Source organism: Daucus carota, chromosome 2 (genome assembly GCF_001625215.2).
Source record: "Daucus carota subsp. sativus chromosome 2, DH1 v3.0, whole genome shotgun sequence".
Lineage (NCBI taxonomy): Eukaryota > Viridiplantae > Streptophyta > Magnoliopsida > Apiales > Apiaceae > Daucus > Daucus carota.
Window position 1 is genome coordinate 23,156,459 of NC_030382.2, and position 17,284 is coordinate 23,173,742.

The following is a 17,284-nucleotide window of genomic DNA, read 5'->3' on the forward strand; positions in this document are numbered from 1 at the left end:
GACCATCGAAGTGATGCATTGAATTTAGCAAATCTTGTCATTTGTGTGTTAATATACTAATATCATTGTTATATACTTAAAAAAATTATAAATTTTTGAATTTCTGAATTTTATATGAAACTGATATGTATATATATATTTTTATATTTGAATGAAAGGTAAAATCATTTCATTCGTGCAATCTATATTACATTGTAATTGTAATAAGTTCCAGTGAATATTTCGATACCATTTGTTGAGAATGAATGATAAAGTATATTACAATTATCATATAAAAAATTATAGTTTTTGTGGATGTAAATAACTAACTGGAAAGTTAACTTAATAATAAAAGTTGTACCAGATATTCAATTACGGAAAAATACAACATAAAAATAAAAAATTACTTTTAATTTTCTTGAGCACACGTTCCTTACATAAAGGAATATATATATAAAGGCTTTTTTATTTCATGCGATTTAAGTTGTTTAATACATGCATAGTTTGTAATATAATAGGTTGCATGTCTTTATAATTAAAAATGTATGCACTACACATCACAAGTTTTGGATAGAGGTTAAATAATTACATCACAACTAAAAGATGTATAGCTTTAATATATATTTGTAGTAGTTATGTTTATTTTTAAGAAAATTATATCATAAATAATGCATGTACTATATATACTGGGAATATAGGTATGTGCTTTTTTGGTTCAGTGGACACGTTAATGTGGGTGATAAAACCTGAATGAGGGTACAATATCGTAAACAGTTTTGAATAAGTTATTAGCTTTCATAAAACTCAGGTGATAACAAGTCACTATATGCAATTGACAATTTGTTTCTCAATTATCAAAGGAAATTTTAGTTGAAGGTTAAAGTTACCTGCAAGGACACGTACCATGACATGATGTTTAGTGAAATCAGCCATCATAGCATCAAGTTTCAATTTAAAAATGCGGGTACTAATATCAGGGCACACAGAGGCGTCATGCGATGAAGACAGTTGAACTGCAGCTTCAATTTCATCCCATATAGGATTACATGTGAAAGTGATGAATAGGTCAGGATGACCATATTCTTTGCAAATGGCCAATGAATCCTGAAAGTTCTACTGCATGTATTTGTACCCTCCAATGAAGCTTGAAGGCAATATCACTCTTTTCCCTACATCAGTACCAATTGTGTCGCCACGCCTAAAGTTGTCAACTACATTGTTATAAAGATCTAATGTAATCAAAGATTGATTCCTGTGTACCCACAACAATCTACTTTGTTCCACAGAGCACCAAGCGTCAACCAGAAATTATAGATATAATCTTCCACTAAGTATAAATGCATGTCCCTCATCTGCTCGAAAATGTGTTCTAAAAGCATAATATTCACGCATACTAACAGTGTTGTTCCTCCGGTTATCAGAGCTTTCTACATTACGGTGTTTTATACCAGTTCGATAACCATCTCCACCGAACGAGAATAGAAGAGGATATTGCAAGGACATATAACAAGGATCCAACTCACTTATATGCTGCAATCCAAATGCTTTATTGTGAATAACTATGTCCCTCTTATTTGCAAAGTCGTTATCGACAGCAAGACCAGCGAATTCAAATGCATTTATAGCATGTATATTCTCGATTACATAATCATCCTGAGACTGACTATTATGAAAACGGCCATCTGTTGTGCGCCTCTCAAACAATTTGAAGTGTACAGGAACAACTTCCATACCAGCAAACCGTTGTCTTATTTGGCAGAATATTCCAACCAATGCATTGTTGTGATTGAGCATGTTATCGAGGGCTGCAACAATCAATCTATCAACCTCCTCCTTTTTTCCTGCGTAATTAATCCGATGCTCATTTGCCTCATATCCATCATACATGTATAACTGTGCAGATTTTGGAGTTTGTCTATCTGGTGGAACCAAAGATCCAATGTTGTGACACACTTGTCAAGTCACCCAAAAGACATATGGTCCTATGCCATTATTGACTGATTCATCCACCTTTCCACCAAATTAACAGAATGCAAACATGGTGTTATAGATGCGGCCTTTCTGAAAATATATTTTTGCCTCCATTTCATTTCCCGTGAGTAACTGGGTCAGTTCCAGAGGTGGCACACGTAAGAGGGGGCGTTGCATCTTGCCTTTACCACAACAAATCGAATACGACTTGGGCCCGGCACCTACATGTCTACTAGTGAATTCTTCGGCCCACACCTGGGCCTGGAAGGATCCACATGTTTGAGTTGGCATGCCTATGTTCAACACAACATTGATGTCATCTGTAGCAAACATGGAAAGCACAATAAACCATTCACTACTAGAAATTTATCAATAGACATCGGTACATAGACATCAGGTGTAGTTGCACCCGATGTTAAAGGACCTTTTAATATCGTCCAAAAATTAACTAATGTCTAAAGATTCCAAGACATGAGTATTTTTTGTAACCGATGTCTAATGACCTATCTTAGAAAAATGAAAAACAGGCGGCATTTCCCCCCGCCCCTTATTTCCATAACACAAGTGAAAATTTTCAATTGAAATATCCATCCGTCCCTAGCCAAAATTCCCCCCAATCAAAAAACATTCCCCTTTCTCTTGACAAAAAAATTGAACACCCACTTTATCTAACGAAACAAAATATTTTCTAACATTTTTCATACATAACATATTCCCTCTTCTCTCTCCCAAACATAAACCCTAACATCCAGTTACCCTCAAATTGACCAATTACTCTCAAATACACTCCAATTCAGCCTCAAATATGCGTGAATAGAAGTTGGGTTGCTCGATTTACTTGGTGTTCCGATCGATTTGGTTGTGTGTTTGGTCGATTTGCTCTATTTACATGCTTTCGAACTACCCCTGTTGCTCGGGATTCTATAGCTCAAGTTGTTCATCTCATATTGTTGGCAATCCTTCTACAAGAATGTATGTGTTCTTTGCTCGTATACTCTCTAATATCTGTTCTTTATTAGTGGATCTTATTTGTTGTGTATTTTTTAGTAGTCTATATGTAACACATCATTGTCTGTTTTGACCGAGGTTATTGTCAAGAAGCGTGGCTCAGATACCATGTATGTGGCCACTGTGCTTGCCGTTGGGACCGAGTGCGATACAGGTGAGAATGTTAACATAATTATGCTCAGTTTGTTTTAATATAGTATTTGGTTTATAGTTGCTGCGTTCTCGGGTTTTGGCTTGTTTTCGTATTTGTGTATGTTTCGATTTTGTGTCATTGAAAAGATTTTAGATCTGTGTGTCTGTGTGAACGAGAGGTTTTGTTATAGCCTATATATATGTTGAATAACTTTAGATCTTTATATGTAACACAAGCTAGCATGATTGTAATTGGAATCGATCTTGAGATCTTAATGTGCAAGTTCTTTACTATAATTGTTCTGTTAATCTTTTAGCAGAATGATTGATTATGTTCCGTGGGATATGAATTCTTGTGATTGAAGTTTAAAACAACCAGAGGAACTCAAACAACTTAATATTAACTCGTAAATGAGTGAGTGCAGATCCTAGATAATCGGGATTGAGCTCTGGTGTAAATTTGAATGAATGGGATGGAATGAAAACAATGACTGAAAGATTACATAATGGGGTACCAATTTCAATATTTCTCCTACCTTTCATCTCTTTTTAATATATATGTGTATATTGACAAGTGCTTCCTTCTTCCTCGAGTAAATTGGGTTAAATTTACATATAAATTCGATAGGTTGCATATCATTGATAAATGCTTCTCGCCAAAGACATTTGAGGAGATAATATATGTTCTTGTAAGTTAATTTGGAGCAAATACTATGAAAAGATCATCCAATGTCCCCTACTATTTTAAATGACCTTTGCCTCAATGTATCTGATTGGTTAAACTCTTATCCGTTCCTTTCATTTAATATGTTGTAAGTTGTTGTGTAGGAAAGCAATGGGCCTATGATTGGGTTCTGGTAGTCTTATTCATGGCCTAATTATGACTCTTGTTTTAGTTATACTGTTTTAAATAATATAGAGGAGAAAAAATGAAAAGAATAAAGTATTAAACATAAAGTGTATATATATATATATATATATATTCCGCATCAGAAAGAAACCATAATAGCATATTCAAAATCTCAAGGCATTTATTTGAAGTTCTAGATTATTAATGTGATTGTTGTTCCAGATCAGAGAAGGAAGGCTTGAAGGGTGTTGGTGAATGCCTTATTAGAGAGTATAGAATGGTTTGCTGTGTCATGAAAGGAGAAGTTAGCAGGGATTTCTTTGAGGTACATATCTATTTAAATGATGTAAGATTGTCTTATTGGACTATATATAAACCCACCTTATAATGCAGGGATGCAGGGCTTTACAGTTGGACAAGGATAAAGCTTCTCAAACTCTCTTGTAAGGTATTAAGCTCTCTTGTAAGGTATTAAGCTTTTAAGATGATACCATGCATTTACTAAGATATAAAGTAGTCATTTATAATTACCAAAAGATTAATAATTGTTGCATTGCAGATGAAACAATTTTTTGAGTCGATGCTTTTTTATATACTGTTTTTTCTTTCTTTGATAAGTTCTTTATACAACTTATAGTTGATTGTTTTCGAAGGTAATTAATTTAGAACTCTCAACTGGGGTACTAATGCTGTACATATATAAAAACGAAGAATTTATCAGAAGAGGAAGTCCTGCAGCACCTGTTGAGGCTAGTGTTTTCTCTTATACATGGGTATGATTATACACATGTCTACTAGTCTGAGTTTGTCGTTATTATATAGAATTCATTGTTTATCGACATTATGAGATCATTAGTCTCCTGTTATATTTTTAGGAAAATTGCCAAGTAGAAGCAGCATTGTCTGGGTTATACTACTGGGAAGAACTGGAATGTGCAAGATGGTTGGATGATGAACACATGCATATAGCAGTGCTTTGGACAACATTGCAGGCATAAGAATGTGGACTAGTCAAACTGAACATTGCTTTTTGTGGCTAGGTGGTTTTCCACTTTCAGATCTTATTAAGGTTTGTTTTTTAGCTCTGATAATGCATAATTAATGTAATAACATAAATCAACTCTTGTTATTTTACATTCTGCCGAGCAATTTAGCTTATGTGTACTCCGTCCTTAAAATAATGATATCCTTTTTCAAACCAAAGTTACTAATCAATTCCTTTTCAAGGTCCCGACTTCTCCAAGTAGTGCGCTTGAAGTTCCCGGTTACACGGTGATGCAACTTTTTAGTTGCTAATGTTGCGCTACATTCCAGTTTAGTTTGGAAAAGCAATTGTATGCTCTGTTTTTGGGTTTGTTTGGTGGAGGTTGGATTTTGTATGGATCGGTGAATATTTTGGTTGACAAAATTTGAAATTGTATGGATGCTATTTCGTTTAATGAAATTTAGTTTTGGTACTATCTCTTGGGATGTGTGCAATTTAGCATATTTATGGTCATTATTTTCATTTTTTATTATTAGTATTCACAGACATTACATCCCTTTTTCTTTTAAAAAAGGGATGTATATTTGTCCTCAAAGACAATGGTATAATTTGTAAAAACTGATGTGAGAAAGGGCCAAGAACAACATATTTTCACGTTAAAAGTGATGTCTAGTGACTATATAGCATCAGTTTATTAGTTAAAATCGATGTAATAATGAACATAGACAACGACCAGAAACCGATGTCTATTTACTATAACATAGACATCACCGACACCAACATCGGTTGCAATGATCAATAGACAACAGCCAAAAACCGATGTCTATTGACATATTTCTTGTAGTGATTACATACTCGAGAGGTATTTTCATTAGTTTGGATGCTCCTTTTTTATTGTGCATTCATGATGTCACCTTATAATTGTATGAATATCAGTTCCCATAAGAAAGCAAATCAGACAATTTTTGAAATCTAATATGAGCATTGCTATCTTAACGCCAAATTTTTGTTTCCTAATTTGTATGTTGAAAATGAACAGGCATACGTCTAATGAGATATGCATGACATGCATAAGTGTTTGTTGAAAAGTTAAGCGGAAGCGAAGACTCACTAAATTCTTTCTTCTTCTTGTTAATAGATACGCGCTGCCGCCGTGTTTCCCCTGAACCTGCACAAACGTTATCAAGTGTGGTTACCACATTGCACTACCAGAAAAAAGGCCTACGACATCGGTTTTTAGCCGATGTCTATCTAAAAACCGAGCGATGTCTTCGCATGTGATGTTAAAGGTACTCGTGCAAAGACATCGGTTAAAACCCGATGTCTAAACTGGGATTACACAGCGCTTTTGGGTGTACCTGATGTCTAATATCCCATTTTTGTTATAAAATTAACTACTTCAAGATCAATATTATGTGCATTAGGTGTAGTAAAACATATCATACACAAGTAGTTTACAGGCTTTAACATCGTGAGTTACAAAGAAAACGATGTCTTTCTGGGTTTTTTAAAATCGGTCTTTTTTTAATATGATGTTAAAAACTTAATAACACATCGGTTATCTTTCATTAGACTGTTGTAAATTCAAGGTTTTTAACATCAGTTTTTATGTACAAGCTAGTAATCGATGTCCGTTTTGAATTTAATTAAAAAGATCAGCCCTATTTTTGCATGAAACCCAAATATATACCAAATCAAAATGTACATTTCCAACAGTGATCCCAACAACAACCATATATATATATTTCCACTTCTCCAATTCCAAAAATCCAAACAACTTGATACCTAGCTACCAAATTCTATCATACCCAACCGCAATTACATCCAACCCAACCAAAGCATTTCAAACGCAATTTACAGTAATATTTACCCAACAACCAACTTAATAATTACAGTACTGTTCAATAGCCCAAACTGAGACAATAGAATTGTGTATCACATTTTGTCTTGGATGAAGTTGATGGCGTCCAAGCGAACCTCGTCGAGCTCTTCCTGAGTATAAGACTTGCGAGACTTGGACGCCCACGACAAATTAAAATAGAGAAGGGAAATTAAAAAAAAATCAAAACATGGAACATGGAACAAATAAGTACCAATCGGATGTACCTTAGTGCACGATCTGGAACATGTGTGCTATCTGGATGTGGGTGATGGAACTTACAGGTGACTCCAAATTTGCATTGTCCTGTTTTTAAGCAGTAAGAACACTCTTTCTCACCCCGTTACAACAACAGGAATTATAAGACAACTCAGCTTCCAGAAAGGGATGAGCTATAGATTCTTAAATGAAAAGCAGACCGGAAGCAGGGGATATCCGGAGACACTTATCGACACTGAGCTTGCAGATCGAACTTCGTGTCTAGGATGATGTTACATGCAGGAAGCACCAAACTTGCACATGCCCGTCCTCATATAATACTACAAGGTTAATATGAATATCATAGTCAAATAAAAGGAATTAGTTGAAAAAACTAATATATGAATGATGTGGGATCAAACCACAAAGTAGATATATAATATCATAATGCTTAATATATGTCCAAATATCTTAATTCATGTAGCTTACTTAGAGTACGACATAACTGACTTGAATTTATACATTAAGTATCGACTTATTTTAAAAAAATTAAAAAACAAATATTGCATGTGCTTTCTGACATAATTCTATACACAACTATTACAGCATGAGTAACAATTAAGAAAACACTTAACACTTACTGTGCGGCTTAATTATTTTCTTGATATACCTAAATTGTCAGGATTACCAAAACATATAATCAAGGACAAGATATAATATATTTTAGAAAAATATATTGAAAGTGAATTTTTCATTCAAAGCAATAACATACAGAAGTTCTCAAGTAGACACCTCATCAGGCAGAAGTACCAAACCTTCTGCCTTGCAGAACTCCACTATATCTCGTTGGTTTTCCTCAGCAAGTACCTAATATATATTAAATTAGAAAGTTAATTATAATACATCATCCCAATGCAGGTGGGCAAATACATCACCAAAGCAGGATATTTTTTGTAAAGTCTGTGTATTTCCTTCTAAGATTAGTTAGTCTTACCTGCCCAGTTGGGTTCCCTGGATTAATAACAACCAATGCCTTGATAGTGACTCCCTTAGACTATCCATCTTCTATCTGCCTTTTAAGTTCAGAAATCTCCAATCCCCAACCTGTTGCTTCATCAAGATAATAAGGCACCTAAAATACAGTATGAAGTCGAAGTAATTGGGATCAGATATCTGTTAAGCTTGGGCATGTCACAAGATGCATTTTAGTAGAGCAAACTCCTGTAAGTGTTATAGTGATTAAATTTGAAATAAGGAAAGAAAGCATACAAGAGTGCCACCATGGAGGGCTATTGAAGCATAGTACAAGGGGTATTAGGGAACTGGACAGAGGATTCCATCATTCTTTGATGATATCAATAATTCCATCATCCTATGGACCAGATAAAAAAGAAAGAAGCTATTAGCAATGTTATAGCTAGCATTGTCATCAGTAATTTCTAAAAATTTAAAATGACACGGAGGATATGTCAAACTAAAACTACTGCAGGACTTGCATCACCTGTGAATAAAAGATCATTTGGATGTGCAGGAAAACCGTCACGAGCTTCAATCCCAACAGCAATAGTATCACACAACCCCTTAATACCCTGTAGTATAAAACAAAAAAAAGGTTTAAGAATCAAAATTTGGAAAAAAAGAGAGAATAGTAAAATTAAATATTATATACAAATATAAGAATACCTATTTAATCAGTTTATCGATCTATACAGAATCGAGTGTGGTACCTGGCTTAACTACAAAATTTGTCCTTAATACTAAATTTCATGTCTCATGAGACAATTTATGAATAAAGACGAATCATTACAATCCAACTAGGACAATGGAAAACAAATACAAAAAAAGAAATGAATTAGCAAAACAAATAATGAAAAGCAGGGACTATCGTGTCTCAGTCCCATAAAAAGCCACATTAAAGTGTTTGATATAAAAATATATGGTCAATTTAGCTCCTACCAGCATATCATTCATATTTATCATATAATCTAAAGCAACCCACAAATTATACAAGCACCAGCCTGAGGAACATTCCTCGCCATGACCGTCAACAACCTCTTCAAGCCTGTTTAGAGTTAAAAAACAAACATCTTCAAACTCAGTGAAACCTCTTGAAGCTCCAAACTTCCATATCTGTTCAAAAATGAAAATCCCAGGTTAATAATGTGAACAAAGAAAGAACCCTAATTACAGAAAAAAAAAAAAAACCCAATCGATTGTAATAAACAAAGCCTGGTTGAGAAATTAGGGATTCTCAAAGCTGAAGTTTAATTAATTGAGAATTCATCCAATTTGGGGTTCATTTGGAACCCTAATTGAAATTGACCGAGTTATAGACATAGAGAGATGTGAGAGTGCCACCAGAGAAATGCGACGGTGAGAGACACGAGAGAGATGCGGCGGCGGCAAGAGGCAGAGGAGATGTCGAGGGAGGTGGGATTCACAGGTGAGATGTCGGGAGTGGGAGTGAGGTGAGATGTCGGGAGTAGTGCTTCATCCAATTTGGGGTTCAATTGGAACCCTAATTTGCAGTGAGAGATGTGAGATATGTGAGAGACACCAGAGATGCGGCGGATTGACGGAGTGAGGGAGGAGGGACATTGACTGTGTCGGGAGGGAGGAGGTATTTTGGTTAAGTGTCCGTAGGGAAAAGAGGGGCGGGTTTTGATTTTTGTTAAGTGAGGGAAATAAACTGGGCAAAAGTATATTAGCTGTTGTTTTTTAATTTTTCAAAAATATTATTTAACATCGGTTAGAAATTTAACCGATGTCTACCAAATATCTACATCGGTTATGCCTACGACCGATGTCTACTTCACAATTCTATTTTTTTAAAATAACTATTGACATTGGTTATTTTCTCAACCGATGTCTAAATTTCACAGTAACATCGTTTAAAAAATTACTGATGTGTTTAATGATGTTAACATCGGTCGTCTGATCAACCGATGTCTAAGCACCGATGTCGTAGGCAGTAATTCTAGTAGTGTTGGCATATAAAAGCATTCCGCTACGCTGATAATTAGAGCATGCATTGCATTTAGGATTGCTAGAACTGAAGTCCTTAATGGTTTGAAATGATAAACGAAAATGCCAAATTAAAAAGCATACTTGGATCAGGTTGTCCTCTAGCCGTATGATCAATGTCAGAATCTTGTTCCAAGCCTGAACCTTTAGTTGAGTTGTCCATTTGCAAATCCTGTTCTGGTGAAAGTCACCATTATGTAATACACAGAGCGTTATATTAGGGACAAAGCCTTTTTCATGGGCTTGCTACATGGCCTTTAATGTTAATTCTGTATAACTAGTTTATTAAGAATGCCTGATCTTAATGATAATATATAATTCAATGAGGCGATAATCGTTGGAGTTTGAAGGCCTGTTGTCAGAATATGTATTATAAAGAATGCAAAAATCAACCAACTAAATAACTACGCAGCTGAATTGACTGGATATTCGACACATGAAGAAAAGTTGGAATGACGTGATGAATGACCCAGAAAGATTATTTGCAGTATTTCTTGTCCATCCCCAGTCCCTGACAGATGCCCAGTCTAGTCAACACGGTGTAACTCACGTGTGGATTGGTGACCTCTAGTAATCAAATCTAGTAACCCAGCACCTTAAGGAAATTCTTCCATTAGCTTAATTTAAGAGACATATTTTAGGACTGCACGAAAGAATTCAAACAGATTTGTCTACTCTTTCATGCCAAGAAGTTAATCTACCCAATCTTATAATCTTATACTCATCGGGTACAATTCCCTTTTGTCATGCTATGTTTTTATAAAATCAACATTTGAATTTTTGACACACATATTCAGTTTTGAGCACATCAACCACACAGCTAAAATTTATCGTCTTTAAAATTTTATTCTTAGTGTGAAAATCTAGTAGCTGGCCCATTTCCTGCATGTACTGATTGATGATGAACAACTTTAAAATTAGGATTGTTGAACAGTTAGGTAGTACAATCACTTAAGTTTTTCTTTAGTATCAAACAACGTGAACTATTTGAAAATTGTCAAGGGACTCCGAGTAATTGTTTTACTACCTTAACAGGAGGAGAAAAGTTAAGAAGAGGCAACAACCACCTAATAATCTTTAGGGTCATTGAAGGAAGGTGAAAGGCAAATGTTTAGCCTATTTGTAATTAAAGTGGTATCAACTCAACTATGATAAGAGAGCTAAGTAAATAGCAAGTACTATTGAAGGAATCCGTACGAAGAACATCAAATGATTTATTAAAATCATATGTCTGAAGAATTTCAGGATACTGTTGCACACCACTGAAAGAAGTTCATTAATATGTTCAAGCCTCAGTGTACAAATAATCTTTTGTAGCACGTCCAGAAGTCCAGAAGGTATAAAGTTTTAATACTTTATTTATTCAGAAGATTCCATACTATTTCTACTTATGAAGAAGAAATACGAAGACAAAGACTCGATGGACAAGCCACGTCTCAAATGTTTATTTGATAAAGAATATTTGATTCAGCTAAATACAGATGAACCAGACAGTACATTTGTGTGTCAGCTACTCAGATTAAATATTCTACATCAACTATAGGTGGTCGTTCAATCAAGACAAAGAATCATATCGTTTAAAGGAAGTCAGAAGACCTGCTGCTGAAGAAAATGCACTATATAATTATTCAGTTAATTATTTCACATCTCAAAATAATTATATGAGTTATATAATTTATTTATTAAATTGATTCACACTCGAATTAATTTAATTTATGAATTTATATAATTAATATAATTAAGTGGATAATTATTGAATTAATTATATAAAGAAAATCCATTGTTTTATTGTTTTTAGGCACGACATGACAATCAATTAGATTGTCATACTGCACCCTGATTTACGCATACTGGCAGAAGGCATGACAATCCTTCTGATTGTCATACCGACTGATCTAGGCATGACAATCACATATTGTCATACCGAAATCAGTAGGTATGACAATGTATAAGATTGTCATGCCGCACTAACTTGGTGGCCAAGCACTGGGCATGTCATACCGAATTTGAGATGGTATGACAATCCTTTAGATTGTCATACCTTCCCATTTGTGGCATGACAATGGCTTAGATTGTCATACCTTCCCATGTAATTGTCATAGCACTTCCTAGGATTGTCATAGCTACGTTTGTCATACTAGTTCAAGTGATTTGCCTATAAATAGGCCTTCACCTCTTCATTTGTAAAGTGTTCAAAGCCTTGTAAACTTTCAAGTTGTTAGTAACTTGCTATTCGTTAAATCCACAGTTTTCTGTGCTTTGATCTCTCGGTTGTTTTAATCACTAAGTTAGAATACATCCTGGTCGAATTTATTCTGCGAACTTTAGTGGACATTAAAACTGAACCGTATTAAATATATAACGACTTAAAACATTGTTATATTAATTAATTAAAATCTGATTAACAGATTATATTCAAATCAGATTATTCCGCCGCGATTATTTTGTGACGATTGTATTCAACCCCCCCTTTCTACAATCGTATCCGGGCCTAACAGAAGGATTCAAGCACCGACGATGGCAAAGATATCTCAGAACCTTCCAGAGAGGTAAATCTATCATACCGGAAAACAATACATTTGGGAGGCCAAGATTATGCAAGAGCAATCTTGCAAAATAAATGAAAAGTCACCAGAAGATTGCATATTGTTCTTAGTATAATTTCTGTTCACAAAAGGGTATATAAAATGAATATGTTGACGATCAGTTTTAGTCCCAACAAAAGCTCCAATACAACAAACACATTCAAATGTACTCGTGGTGTAGAAATTAAGCGAAATACTTGATGAAAATATAAACAAAAATGCACTCATACAACTAATTGAAACCTGCAAAATATTAAACACTATGTAGTTGCCTTACAATCAAATTCAGACAAACCAACAGGACAGAATGTGTGATTTCTAACCATCACCCTGCCACATGCACAGGTGTTTTTTAATGAACACCCCGCTTACATTATAAAGTAGACTGCAGACATAACACAGTACCTCACAGTTAACAATCCTATTCATATGTTTAGTAAAAGAAACAAAATAATAATATACCAAAAAACAAACATATTTATCAAGGCACCAACACAAGCTTTTTCGCATCAATTCCGATTACACGGTGCAAAAAGCGAGAATAAAGCTAATGTCTAACCACTCATTCGTAATAAAAAAACAGGAAAAAAATATGAAATGGCAGCAAGACATTAGTGTGAGCAATATAAGCTTAACCCACGAATCAGGGCATTAAGTCACTCGCCTTCAGAATCAGCCATAATACAAGTTAAACAGTGCGACAACAGAGATTAAAAATCATATTTGACCACTCATCTACAATTAAGGAGCACCCAAACATACGAAGCTGCAGCAAGGCATTAGTTTATGAAATATAACCTCATCCCACGAATTAGTAGAGGGCATAAACTCACAAACCTTCATAATCAACCATGTTGATGGAATGAAACAAGGATACACCCGCTCTAGGATCTGAGATAGAGGGAGCGCGCTTGGAGAGTCATCGGACTGGAGTGGGGACCTGGACAAAGGGTAGACGACCAGCCGAATTCAAATCACAAATCGATCACATGAACGCAAATGAAATCTTTAATTGCATCTAGAATTGAAACGATGATCTGAATTGAGGGAATGAGGAGGCTTGGATGCCGGATAGAGCGGAGACACTCCAAAGGAAGCAGTGGTGAAGCCGTGGTTGCATAAGCTTGCCAATAAAATTAAAATGCGTTCGAAGGCCGGTAAGAGACCCTTGATTGTGAATTTGGCTCGGAGTGAGGTAAGGTTACTTAGGATTTGGCCTTTGACTTGGAATGAGGTAAGTTATTTTATGATTTTGCTTCGAAATCAGGTAATTTATTTGCTCAGGAGCGGGGTTTGACACGAACCTGTTAACCTATTATATATATATGGGTCGAGTTCTAGGGAGACTCTTCGTATTGAGAGACCTGAGAGACTCCATCTAGACCATCTGTTAGTTAGTATTTTTATACTATCTTGAATACATCTCACAATGGCAATACGGTAATTATTCGTATTAATGGAGGCAATATTTTATATTTCAAATCTCTCTTAGCTGTGTATTTATGGAAGCTATTAATATGCTTTTATGTAGCGATTTAATGATCTTGTCAGATTCGGAAAGAATATTTTGTGCATTTATGTATAGATTGAATAATCTTCTTATATTTGGAAATGAGATATTGTGCTCTTATTTTTGAGATTGAATTATCTTTTCAGATTTGGAAAGAATATATTTACTCAATATTATAGCTTGGATCACTTTATATAGCAAACATGATAATATTAAAAATTAGTAGAACACTTGCCAGAATAATATTAAAAGCACTCATATAAATTTCTTAAAGAACACTCATATAAATTTGTATTTGTACTAGAAGATTATGTTATTTTAATAATATTCTACAATACAAAATATATGATTAGCTGCGACGGAACACTTATTCTTTAAATCTGGTGAAGCACAAGGGGGAAAGACAGGGTTTTGGGACCCAGATACTAAGCAGTTTCGGTGTGCTTCTGCGGCTTTTATGAGCAAGGTAATGTAATTTTTTATCTAATTTTTCATAGATCACAGAACAGATGATTAAATTTATATACTATTGGCAGCGGGGGGAATTTAAAGAGTTGTAATGCTTGGTTGTCCGGAGTCATTTCAATCACCACAGGAACAGCAAGAGAATGAGAGGCATCAAAAGATCAAAAACTTAAAAAAGGGAGATGTGCTAATTTTCAAGGCTGGATTTTCTTTTCATATCTTTGTTTTCAATGTCTTAAGTGTTCCATTCAACTTAGTAGAGTGCTGGATGATTTTGAAATATTACTCGGCACATTGGATGATTCAAATATTATCGAAGACAGTTGTTATATAATATATATGAATGAGGGCACTCCTTCTGCTGAAGCTAACTACCGTCCACGGAGCTGCATAAGGCTTTGTTCTAAGAGTTTGATAAAAAAAATTGTAGAATCGCTTCAGATAACTAATACAGAATTGAAGAATCATTTGTGTGTGGCCGCAATATGCAAACAAGATATTTTCAAGAACACCTTAAGGAATCTTCTAATCAAATCTTGCCATCTTCAACCACCTTAATAAAACAAGATAAATTAGTAGTGTAATATAAAAAGGTATTAATTAGTGAGTAAAATATACTATAACGGTAACGAACGAATGAGATTTTCTACTTTAAATCAATAAATACAGGATATTTTGCGGATACTACAAGTAGAACCTTATTGATATTATTATAATTTTTATTTTAATATTAAAAAAAATTATTCTTATCAGTGACATGAACACGTTATAAAATTTTCATATAAATAAAAACGTTAAATCTTTAATAGAAACTTTTAAAAACTCTTTTCACCTTCCCGAAAACTCCAGATAAATTTTCTCACATTTTTAATAATAATAAATTTATGAAACATTAGTTTGAATCTCTATTGAAATATTTATTTATTTATATTTTTTAACATCAATATCTAAAATTTTATAAAAATATTGACAACTTTTAATTGATGGTAAAAGACATTGTTGATTTTATTATGTATTGAAAATTATTAAAACTAGGAATTAAACTTAAATTAAACAAAAAAATTTAATTCACAACACTGCCTTCAAGAACACATTAAGGAATCTCTCAGTAATATCTTCCCACCTTTCAACCACTTTTCTATTTTATTAAAAATAATACAAGAGATTTAATCATGAAATTTTCATCATGTGTTCAAGGAACACCTTGAAAAATCTTGTAAAATTAAATTAAAAATTTGATATGAAAAAAGTATAAATTAGTAAATAAAATATGGTAATAAATACAAGAGGTTTTGCAAATATTACTAGTAGAACTTTGTTGGTATCATTGTAATTTTAATTTTTTTAAATAATAATATTTAATTGTTCGTATTACCTTCACGAACAATTTATAGAATCTTTTGTATAAATATTTATGAGCAAAACAAATGTTGCTAGATCTCTTATTAGAACCTTAGTATTTGAGAACTTCATAATAATTTCCATATTAATCACCTTAAAGAATCTCCTTAATGTAATTTTTTAAAAAAACACGTATTTTTATTATATGACTACGTAACATCTTAAAGAATCCCAAAAAAAAAACATTTTATAATAAGATTCGTTTAAGTGTTTCACTCACCTTATGAGAATATTTTATAATTGTGACTACTTCACATAATAAAATTTAATAATGTGGATTTAAAATTTAAGATTCTCTTAGGTGTTTCGCTATGTATCTTTATTATAACAAATAAAAGAAGGACAATTAAATTAAAATATCAATATTTTATATTTTATATAATTTTTGTACGATACAATATATATTATGGTATATTTTAGATAAATTTAACTTGCATATTACATTATTAATCGTTTTGATATAAAATTTATGTATTTTTCCGATCAATATTATTATTTTTCAGTTTTATACTTTTTTTATATTTCTTTACATTTTCACTTATCTTATAAAAGACTTATTTTGGTGTTCTACCGTAAAAATTCATTTAAATATTATAGTATAAGCCTTAAAAAAATTATAGTACAATATTCAATTATGGGTCTACTTATGAACTCAACAGAGAACATTAATCGGAACACTAATACTCTCTCTCGTGTAACTTACAGAGACATATTTTGGATTTAATGACCACCTTAAGAACATGATCACTTAATTGAACAATTTAACTTAGTCATGTCGCATCAACTTATTAGAAAATGGAAGTGAAACAATTATAAGGTAAGTAATCAATGACATTAATGAAGATATAAACTTTGTTAAGAAAATGATATATCCAAAATCTAAACCACTTAAAGATGGTAACATATGTTATGCAGACAAGATTTATTGCAATCTTGTTATATATGGTAATAGAAGATTTGTGTTTAATGTGTATGTAGAAATTGTATTATTTTCTTTCCACATACTATCCTTATACTGTAAATCATGTATTAACTACCAAATACTTGTTCATATTCATGACCACAAGATTGAATAATAATATCCAACGGTTAGATATATGGTCTCTCGGGTCTCTCCCTGAGCACCGGTCTCTTTTGAACCTCCCCCTATATATATATATAGAGTAATACTCCAATAGAAACCAAATTAAAATAGAAACTAGAAACCACAGGCCCAGCCCACTTTTTAACACTCCCAGCCCACTAAAATGATCCAGCCCGCTTATACAAAACCCACTTGCACAGTTAAAAACGATAC

At 33.4% G+C, this 17,284-nt stretch overlaps 2 long non-coding RNA genes across 2 annotated transcripts; both read right to left on the reverse strand.

The window, feature by feature from the left end:
- Positions 1–7,790: 7,790 nt before the first annotated feature.
- LOC108208640 (uncharacterized) lies at positions 7,791–8,386 on the reverse strand. The gene is made up of 3 exons (XR_001804361.2): positions 8,272–8,386; positions 7,997–8,134; positions 7,791–7,869 (listed from the first exon to the last, which is right to left on the reverse strand). It is a non-coding gene; the product is annotated as an uncharacterized LOC108208640 (long non-coding RNA).
- Positions 8,387–8,501: 115 nt separating this feature from the next.
- Positions 8,502–9,588, reverse strand: LOC135150126 (uncharacterized). The gene is made up of 3 exons (XR_010288434.1): positions 9,361–9,588; positions 9,088–9,132; positions 8,502–8,591 (listed from the first exon to the last, which is right to left on the reverse strand). It is a non-coding gene; the product is annotated as an uncharacterized LOC135150126 (long non-coding RNA).
- Between the last annotated feature and the right edge of the window lie 7,696 nt (positions 9,589–17,284).